The following is a 10,620-nucleotide window of genomic DNA, read 5'->3' on the forward strand; positions in this document are numbered from 1 at the left end:
AACTTTGCATAACAGTTTGTAATTATATTTCCAAACGAATATGCAGGTTATACAGAGACGAAATCTTGGTCCTAGATCTTATGATGATGTATTCATTAATTAATTATGTATGAATTATTAATACAAACTACAGCTTCATAAATATGCTACATTGTATAGGTTAAATAAGACAGCGGAGAATACTATTTAAAGGTATTGCAAGTTTAGGGAATGTGTTTGTTTTGAATTTGGTGTTACCTTTAATTATAACTGAAATGAAAACATTTATTTTTGGCACTTCTTGATATACTCCTGATAATTAACTAGTATCTGACTCTGATTGTTATAGTCAATTAATTATAAGACGAAGCTTTGCCAGGATAATATCTTGCTGAATGAATTCATTTCGAAAATCATTAACTCCATCCCATTTTCTGATACCCCTGTCAAGGGTTTGTGAAATATGTATTAACGGGGGTTATTACATCTCAAAATGGATGTTCTTGGGCATTCGTCAGTGGTATTAACAGTTATAAACGTTATGTTTTTCATTTCGAAAATAAAACTGTTACTGTTCATTTTTAAAACTAACTTGCAAAAATAAGTCGTTGTTATATGACAAGGTGCGAAAAATAGAACAATTATATCTCACCAAATCTCAGATAAAATGGTTTGGCCTTAAGGGTTACAGGAAGTTGTAGCAGCTGCCATGTTTAGCCGCTTTGTTGTAGATTTCTTGTAGGTTTCCTGCAGATTTTTAAGTGTTGCAATGGAACCGAGCTGGAGTTCGTTTTTATTTCAGGTAAGCGAGTCATCAGATACAAAGATGAATTTATCCTAACTGATCTTTACCTAATGCCGGGATGCATAATGCTCCTCTAGCATTTTAATACGTTTATTTCAACTGAAGCTATCCAAGCAAAACAATGGTAGCTCGCTAGCTAGCTAGCTTTTTTAGCTCTCGCTGCTAGGTAGCTCGCTAGTTAGGGCTCCATCAATCCCAGACTTCCAGCTGTGAGGGATATAGCACGGGATGACGCTTTGGGGGGAACACTGTCGGGAGTCTTTTACCAGTTATTTTTTGCCCTCTAAAGTTGCGTGTGTTCTTCCAAATTCTCATGCGACTAAATATAACGAAGCACATTTAGATATTGAACTATTTAGTGCCTTATTATCACAACGCTATACAGCAATTCTCTTCAGCTCCATCATAAAACTGCGTAAACAACCATCGTCATCATCGAGACATTGATAGCCACAGACGCAGTGGGCAATATTTTAGTTATTGTGTGTGCTTTTTTTCTGCCAGTGGTGCTGTCAATATTCAGTTCAGTTTACATAATGCACATGTCTAATGTATTTTAGTCCTAATGTTTGATATGTACCAGCCAGAAGTGAGAAGAAAAGGAACGGAGTGTGTCTCAGGCACTCTAGAGGATGGCTAACGGCTAACGTTGCCTCTGATTCAGAACTTTTCTCATGGTCCCCTCGCCTTAGTCCGCGGGTAACATTAGGAGATTGATTCCCTGTTATGGACAACTATCTTATGCCCAAGCAGGAGACTTATGTATCATATGCCTGATCAGAGTCCGGTCCTCTGAGATTTGGTGGTAGACGGGCTTAACTGTCTGTGTAGCGGTAACGTTACTCTAACAGGGGAAAGTGTAATCCCTGTATAATTAATTTATTAGCTTCAGTTGCAGCAAAACCGTTAAGTTCTCGGTGCTTCGCTGTACAGTTTGTATTTAAGTTGGCTGTAGTACCTGGGTAACGTTTCTTCTTCTCAAAATGGTTTGCTGAACAAAGCGCAGTTCACGTACTTTCATTGCAAAAAATGGTGCACAACCTACAGTTGGAGTTACCTCGATAGCCAGCTAGATAGCATCGTTAGCTTATTTAAGCATTAGCTCGCTAGTTCATGGGCTTTTTCACATTTTGGAGTGATGGCTGTCCAGCTAGCTGGCTACCGTAGCAAACGGAATGGGTTTCAATGGGTAGTTCTTCACTTAAGCGAGTTTGTCTAGCTATGCTAACTTGTTATGATGGTTATTTCAAATCAAAGTTCAACCTGTTTATTTAGTCCCTAGAGCCAGGTGATGACTTGACCTGGCCAGAGCAGTGTTGTGATTTTAAAGTTTAAGGCATCATTGGGGACATACAAATATCGTTATTATGCAAGTTATGAGACTTGGCTAATTCAAATGTTTTCCCCTAGCTGTAACTTTAGCTATTTCGACAGCGACGTGTAACGGTGTTGGGGGGTGGGGGGTCTCGCTGGAATATTAGTTTAAAGCACTTATAACCGGTGTTTGGTTATTGATAGCGACAGTGTCGTTCTGTTGAAGATGTTTTCACAGGTTTAATATCGTGCCAGACCACTTTTTGTACGCGTTTGCGCCATTTTCTTATCCAAACTCACTAGTCTCCCCTTTGAAGTGGCAACTTCTCCAGAGTTGGCCTCGAGTTGTCCTCACCTCCCAACAGGGTGCCCTAACGGAAGTTTCTCTCTCTAAAAAATAAAAAACGTTCACTAGGCAGTCTCACCATACAGGCATTGTAGAGACATGTCCTGATTTGTGCATAAGCGAGGCTTACGTGATGTCCAAACTGTATAGTATCGAGTATCAACTAGATCTGGTATCAGTATTAACTTCGCCGAAGGTGAAATGGACCTTACTGTCCATATCGTCCAGTTCGTTTTCAGTCCCACACACATAACATTGTTATTAGCATCACTGTGCTATCACCATAGTAAGTGTGTTATTAGTGTTATTTTACATCCTGTACTCGCATATTCCTTCGCAAAATACATGTATTGGCCCCTTCAAGCTTGTTCACAAACTCCTTGCCTCTGTAAAGTGATTATGAATTACTAGGCAATTTTCTCTTAAAATGGTCTATCCTCTGCTTTTGAAACATTCTTTGTGATTGTGGTTTTCATGTTTTGTCTGTGGACATCCAAGACTATTCTGTTCAGTTCTCCTGATGGTATGTACAACTGACAATGTAATCAGAGACCTCTGCCTCTCTCCCATCCTCGGCATGCAGGCAAACTTGCAATGTCAACACTGCAAAACAACATCCCTGTTTCATCCCTATCCCTATAGCATATTAAAATACGCAGTCATCATTACTGTAGCGTACATGTTTTCGTTGGACTTCCATTTTAAGAGGCAGCATCCCTGTTTTATCCAAACAATGCATCAAGAAACCTCTCTAATGGGCATCATCTGTAGTTGTTTTTTTATCTGTGTTGTTATACAGTTATTGCAGTTGTGTGCTTCTCGAGGTGTGCAGCAGTGCCTGTGGTGGGTAAAGCCAGCCAGGTTCGAGGTGATTGCGATGGGTGATGGGTGATGTGGGCGGTGGGCTTAGCCGTGCCCGCGGCTTGACTGGGCAGCCTGATCCGCCCGCTGCTGGGGCCCTGAGCCGCCCGCTGCTGGGGCTGTAATTGGGAGCGTCACCCCTGGCATTGTTCTCCAGGCGTCCTGAGCAGGCCCTATTGAGCAGGAGTGAGATTATCAGGCCATGTCGCTCTCAATAGGCGTCTCCTGAGAGAGTGTGGTGCCTCAAACGAGGAGCCTAACTGACACACACACACACATGCACACACACACACACACATGCACACACACACACACACACACACACACACACACAAACACACACACACATACACAGAGGCTGCCAGACATACATGTGCACAAATATTTTTTTGCCGTTTTCCCACACGTTTTCCTTCCTTTTTGCATATTTCATACATTAGTACATGAGTATGAAACATGCTAGCTAGAGGACCTGTGGAATATAACGATGTGGCTCATAAATGAACCGCCATGCATGTAGGGACGAGGTGGGACCCTTGTGTGAGTGGAGGCCTTACACTTGAGTGACTCCGAGTCCGCTCCAGCTTTGTTGTCCGTACCGGCTTCAGAGATCCCATTAGGTATGTGAAGCACAAGGAGGTAAAATAAACCATTGGGAAAAGTTTTTCCCTCCAACCCCACAGCACCTGTTTTTTTTCTTTCAATCTTTCTTTCTTTTCTTTCTTTCTTTTCTGTTTTTTTTCATTAAATTCTCCCAGACATTTGGTCTCTACAGAGAGTGGCTAACACGTACGTACGTAGTCTAACGCATTGCAAGTCTTGTCAGACAGGGATAAGGCAGATATTTTTGACCCGGCCAATTCTTTGTCTCTCTCTCTCTCTCTCTTTCTTTCTTTCTTTCTTTCTTTCTTTCTTTCTTTCTTTCTTTCTTTCTTTCTCTTTCTTTCTTTCTTTCTTTCTTTCTTTCTTTCTTTCTCTCTCTCTCTCTCTCTCTCTCTCTCTCTCTCTCTCTCTCTCTCTCTCTCTCTCTCTCTCTCTCTCTCTCTCTCTCTCTCTCTATCTATCTATCTATCTATCTATCTCTCTCTCTCTCTCCTTTCCTTTTGCATGCTGTTATTTATTAGTGCAGAAGGGCTTTTGAGGAGACAGGCCGGGGGAACATGCTGTCTCTGGAGCGGACGGGCGGCCCTGCCGCTGCCGGCTCTCTTCCTGGGATCACGCTGGTGCCTCTGCTCGGCCCGTTAACCCCTGCAGGGTCGCACACACACACACACACACACACACACACACACATACACACACACACACTTCAACCGTTCCGCAAGGAATAGAGTGTTGCTGAAGCGTTGTGGATTTGATATGGGGCATTAGGCAAGTCTTCTTTTTATTGCAGTGTGTCATAGTATGAGATGAGTGAGGTGAATTCGGCCATTTACAGAAGTTCATTTGTGGAGTGTCTGTGTTGTGTGTGTGTGTGTGTGTGTGTGTGTGTGTGTGTGTGTGTGTGTGTGTTACAGAAGTTCATTTGTGGAGTGTCTGTGTTGTGGTTTTTGGCTCGGTGGTGTGGTCAACGATACGGATTAGGTTCTGTTTTATTTTTGCATGATCACGTTCATATCCCCACCGCGTATGATCTGACTCCTCCATCACCACTGTCCTTTCCCTTTTACCTCTCTGCTGGAAGCGTAGTTTCTGATGATGAGTGTGCCCGGTCTAATCGTGGATTTGGTTTCCATTTTAGTCACGTTTTTTAGAATCTGTGGCCTGTGCTGAGAATGAGATTGCGGTGGCAGCCCCCTGTTTTCCAGTGTGTGTGTGTGTGTGTGTGTGTGTGTGTGTGTGTGTGTTTGTTTTTGAGGTGATTTGGGGAGGTTATTGTGTGCGCGCCACGTCCCAGCGCTCCCTCGCGGCGTGACCCCCAGCCTTCGCTGGAGATTTGGATCAAAATCACCAGACGGGCGTGAAAGCACAGCGGGCCGCCACGGCCACGGCTCCAGCCTCTGTCTCAGTCTCCAGCCTCTGACTGTCTGTCTGTCTGTCTGTCTGTCTGTCTGTCTGTCTACCACGCATATCTGTCTGCGTACCCCGTTTGTCTGTCTGTCTGTCTTGCTTTCTCTCCTTTCTAAATTATGACTGTGTACTGTCCCCATCACAGACACAGCCTTACACACAAACCTGCCTCTCCCTGTCTGTCTCTCATTCGGTCTGTCTGTCAACACATCATGCCTGTCTGTCTGCCAAACCAACATACCTGTCTGTCTGTCAACACATCATGCCTGTCTGTCTGCAGACCATGGCTGTTTGTTTGTCTCTTCTTTATCCTGTTATAGTCATGCTGCATTTCTGTCTCTCTCCTCTCTCTCTCTCTCTCTGTCAAGCCTGTCTGTCTGCATGTCTGTCTCTCTCCTCTCTCTCTCTCTCTCTCTCTGTCAAGCAGGCACAAGCCTTGCACATAAACTTCTGTCTGTCTGTCTGCCTGTCTTTCTGTCTTTCTCTTCTTGTCTGTCTTCTCCTGCTATTTCACACAGGCAGAAGCTCAGTCTCCCTGTCTGTTCAGTCTGCACACCATTGTTGTCTCTCTGTCTTTCATGCATGCATTCGTTTACACAAACACTCACAGATGCATATGCGCATACACAACCCCTATAATCTCATGTAAATACTCTAGCCCTAACCCTAACTCTGACAGTTCTCAAACTCTCTCTCTCTCTCTCTCTCATACGTCTTTTAGATTTTCCTTTTCTTAGACACACTTAATTTATCTGGCTGGCCGACTGTTTACTCTCTTGGTTTCTTAAGCTCTCCCTGCATTCTCTCTCTCTCTCTCTCTCTCTCTCTCTCTTTCTCTCTCTCTCTATCTCCCTCCCCCCTTTCCATCCACAAACACACACACAGCAAACTAGAGGAGCAAAGAACAGTTGTTGCATTCTGTCTGAAATGCAGTGTCCCTGCCTGAACACAGGACTCACGGTTCCCTTGCAGTTCTCCGCTGTTGTCATCCAACATTCATCATCTCTCTTAACAAGGGGCCTTTTTGGGAGCAAGTTAGAAAAAATACCTGTGGTTGAACAACTAGAAGTAAAATTGGGGGTTTTGCACTGCTCCTGAGATCCCCCTGAACACAGTCTACCCGGCTAGCATCCCCAGCCTATCCAACCCCACTAACGCTAGTCTACTGGGCAACCACTTCCATGGTTACCTCGTCATATACCAATACAGCTCAACAAATTGGTTTATCTGCACTTCTACAGAGCGTAGCTAACAAAGTCCTGCTAACGATGCAGTTCACTGACCCAAACTCCAGCCAGGCCACCGGCACCACGAACACCACCACCATTACCAACACCAACACGACCACCACCACGAACACCACCAGCACCACGAACTCTTCCACCACTACGAACACCAACATGACCAGTACAAACACCACCACCACCACCACTACCAACACGACCACCACTACCAACACCACCCCTACAAACACAACCACTACCAACACCACGACCACTACCAACACCACCCCTACAAACACAACCACTACCAACACCACGACCACTACCAACACCACCCCTACAAACACAACCACTACCAACACCACGACCACTACCAACACCACCACTACACCACCACCACTAACACCACCATTCTGGGCCAGCAGCAGGGTCCTCTGGACCGGCACCAGGGTCCACAGGCCCCACACGGCTTGTGGAGACCCAGCAGACCCCACCGCTGCAGCCCAGCCCAGCCCAGCCCAGCCCAGCCCAGCCCAGCCCAGCCCAGCCCAGCAGCCCTCTCCTGCTCTTGCAGCAGCCCCACAGCTGGTCCCAGAGCAGTGCTGGGCAAATCCCAGAGAATTCATTCACAAAGACCCCCTGGGGGGCATTAGAAGCACCACTGCCCGGATTTATGTCCCGTACAAAAGAGCATGGAGGGGGGAGAAGGGTTACAATATGAGTGGCTTCTTTCCCTCTCAGTGTGGCTTGCTTTCCCTATCCCTCTGTCCACGTTCTGTATCTCTTCCTTCCTCCCTTCTTTCTTTCATTCTCTCTCTTTCTTTCTCTCTCTATCCCTCTGTCCACGTTCTGTGTCTTTTCCTTCCCTTCTGTCTTTCTCTCTCTTTCTTTCTCTCTCTATCCCTCTGTCCACGTTCTGTATCTCTTCCTTCCCCTTCTTTCTTTCATTCTCTCTCTTTCTTTCTCTCTCCTTATTCCTCTTCTTTCCTTTCTTTCTTTCTCTCCTTATTCCTCTTTCTTTCTTTCTTTCTCTCTCTTTCTTTCTGTCTCCTTATTTCTGTCTCTCTTCCTTCCAATCTTTGTTTCTCTCTCTTTCTTTCTCTCTCTTTCTTTCTGTCTCTCTCGCTTCCTTTGTCTTTCTCTCTCTTTTTCTTTCTCCTTTCTTTCACTCTGTCTTCATCACCTCCTCTTGGATTGGCTGGAAATACAAAAGCTGGCCATATATATCCCCTCTGCTGCTATTATGATAAAGAACGCTTTACAGTCTAATACACACACACACACACACACACACACACACACAATTTTCTCAGGCTTACACAAATCTTAAATAGATCATAATCACACACACACACACACACACACACACACACACACACACACATGGCTCTCTCCCGGCCATGTCCAGGGAAGGCCATGACCAATGGGATGAATGGGCCAGCTGCCGAATGGAGCGTTTAAACGCTCGGCCGCTCCCCTCAGACGCTTTTGTTCCCCTCTTATTGCACCCCTCACCCCTCCAGCGCACCCCCCCCCCCCACCCCCCCACTGCGCCCCTCTTCCCCCCTTTCATCCCACATCTCCCAGACGGATAGAGCTCCGCTCACATCAATTATTGAAGAGTTTCTCTATATGTTTGTTCACTCCATTTCAGCGTTTGCTTTTGTTATTTTTAAAGATTTTTTTTTTCAATTAAAAAACCCTCTTTTATGTTTATTGTTTTTTTCCGCCATGTTTAATCCTGGGATGGGATTTTACTTCCTCTGTTTGTTTGGTTCTAAGGGACAAGTGACGTGGAGGAAAATGGGCATTTTAAAGCCATCTGAAACAGTGCTTGACTCTCAAGTACACATTTCTGGTAAAATTTGCAATATGATCTTCTATAATCCTGAAGATACAGGCTCCGTTTGTAAGAGAAGGCCAGTTCTGTAAACCACACTATGCTGCACAGTTCCCCTGGAAGCACAGGCTCCATTTTTAAGAAGGAAGCAATGCCGTGAAACCACACTGGTAGTTGAGGTGCAAAAGTCACATTCTACAACGGCGCTTGACTCAAGAAAATTCTTCTCAGAAAATTGCGCTGCATTATGATCCTCCTGAAGATACAGGCTCCGTTTGTGAGAAGGAAGGAAGTCAGTGCCGTTAACCACGCTGATTTCCGTTGAGTCTGGGGTAATTGAGGTACAACGATCACGTTCTACGCTGAGTGTTGTTACATTGTAACACACCGAAACGTTGCCCTTATCTTTGGGACATAAGTATACGTTATGAATTATAGGAGTGGTGCAGATGGGATTTTTGAACTGGGGGGGACGCTAACATTTTTTAAACGTTATTTACTGATGATTGTCGCCTTACGTAGGGAGAGTGGTGGGGCAAATCAGGGTCACTATGAATCTGGGGGGGACATGTCCCCCCCGTCCCAGTGCAATCTGCGCCCCTGGAATATAGGGCTAGGGGCAGGTATTAGTATTAGTTGTGATGTTGCAGTCACAAAATTGATGTGTTGCACTGTGTTTAATGGTATCGGCCTAATTACAGCGTAACCACTGCTTACTTAAGGTGTTACCGACTAAGGCAGCCTTCATTAGAGTGGTCAGAAAATCGCGACTGAATGAAAGACCGGCCTGTGTTTTTTTTCCATTGCACATTTCCCATACATTGCTCCCGTTCGAGCGTCTATTCAGGTTGGGAGCAGAGCAATTCACAGGCTTGGCTCACGGTGTGGTGGACGTGTGTGTGCTGCATCTCGCGTGAAGAGAGTGAGAGGACCCAGGCGGTCTGTTTGGTAGGGAAAAAAACTCACTTTCAATAGGTTCGGAGGCCATGGAAAAGGTTTCTCGTTGCACAAGGTTCTAAGTAGAACCACGTTGACTCTTTAAGGTTCTTATAGAGTGGCAGCATGGAACCGTTCAGGAAAGGTCGGGTTGGGGCGCCAGTGGTACAGGAGGTAGAGAAGTCGTTTGGTAATCAGAAGGTTGCTAGTTCGATTCCCTATGAGGCGTCCTTGAGCAAGGTACTGGACCCCTAATTGCTCCTGATGTGCAGTGTGCCATCAGTCTAAATGTTAAATGTGTAGCCTATACATCCCTGGAAGTCACTTTGGATAAAAGCGTCTGCTAAATGACTAAATGTAAATGTAGGACCCAGGCGGTCTGTTAGTTAGCGTGTGGTCCTGGAGGGCTGTGACAGTCCCAGCACTCTTCACCCCAAGCCTCTGCACCCTCTCTCTCTCTCTTGGCCTGAGCCAGGAAAAAGAGTTGCTGAGGAGTGTATCTCTGTGTGTGTATGTCTGTGTGTGTGTGTGTGTCTGTGTGTGTGTGTGTGTGTGTGTCAGCGGCTCTCCAGGGAAGTGAATACCCAGCTCACCACTACTCCTTGTGCCATAAAAGACACACATACACACACACACACACACACACACACACACACACACGTATACACACACACACACTCTTGCTGTAGGAGATCAGCTTACACCTGGGTGTGTGTCCCCTCTTGAGTGACAGCACCCTGTGCGTTTGTTTTCACCCCGTGGCCCGCACAGTGCCTTCTGTGCCTCACCTCTCGCAGTGCACATATCTGACGAGACACACACACACACACACACACTCACCAGTACAATCACCAACACACACCAACACACACACACACACACACACACACACACATTCTGGTCGTCTGGGAGAAGTTAGACTCTGAATGACGTCATTGCACGGGGGGGTGGGGGGGGGGGGGTGGGTGGGGGGGGATGTTTATCCCATTGGAGATGCTGTTGGGGGGGGAGATGTTTATCCCGTTGGAGATGCTGTTGAAAATGTGCGAAATTCATATCCCCCCCCCAGCTCCTAGTGGATGATGATGAGGAGGATGATGATGATGATGATGCATGTGGCTGGTCCAGAAGGACTAACCCCAAGGGACAGTTTCGTGAGGTGAAGGTGAAGAACCATTTTGTCTCTTGTTTGGTTGTGTTTCCCAGTAGAGGAAGCTGCTTAGTGCGGCTGCTGTTAATAAACGTACATCTTGGCTCTGGCACCTGCCTTTGCTCTCTGCACTGATGATGAAATATAGGAGCTGTG

At 45.8% G+C, this 10,620-nt stretch overlaps 1 pseudogene across 1 annotated transcript in view; it reads left to right on the forward strand.

Annotated features, from left to right (window-relative positions):
- Positions 1 to 722: 722 nt before the first annotated feature.
- Positions 723 to 10,620, forward strand: part of LOC308370569 (vascular endothelial zinc finger 1-like) — a 22,560-nt pseudogene continuing 12,662 nt past the window's right edge. Inside the window, exon 1 of the transcript XR_013969081.1 lies at positions 723 to 781. The product of XR_013969081.1 is annotated as a vascular endothelial zinc finger 1-like (transcript). The remainder of the gene's footprint in view (positions 782 to 10,620) is intronic.

The sequence above is a fragment of the Sprattus sprattus genome (assembly GCF_963457725.1).
Source record: "Sprattus sprattus genome assembly, chromosome: 9".
In the NCBI taxonomy this organism is placed as follows: Eukaryota; Metazoa; Chordata; class Actinopteri; order Clupeiformes; family Clupeidae; genus Sprattus; species Sprattus sprattus.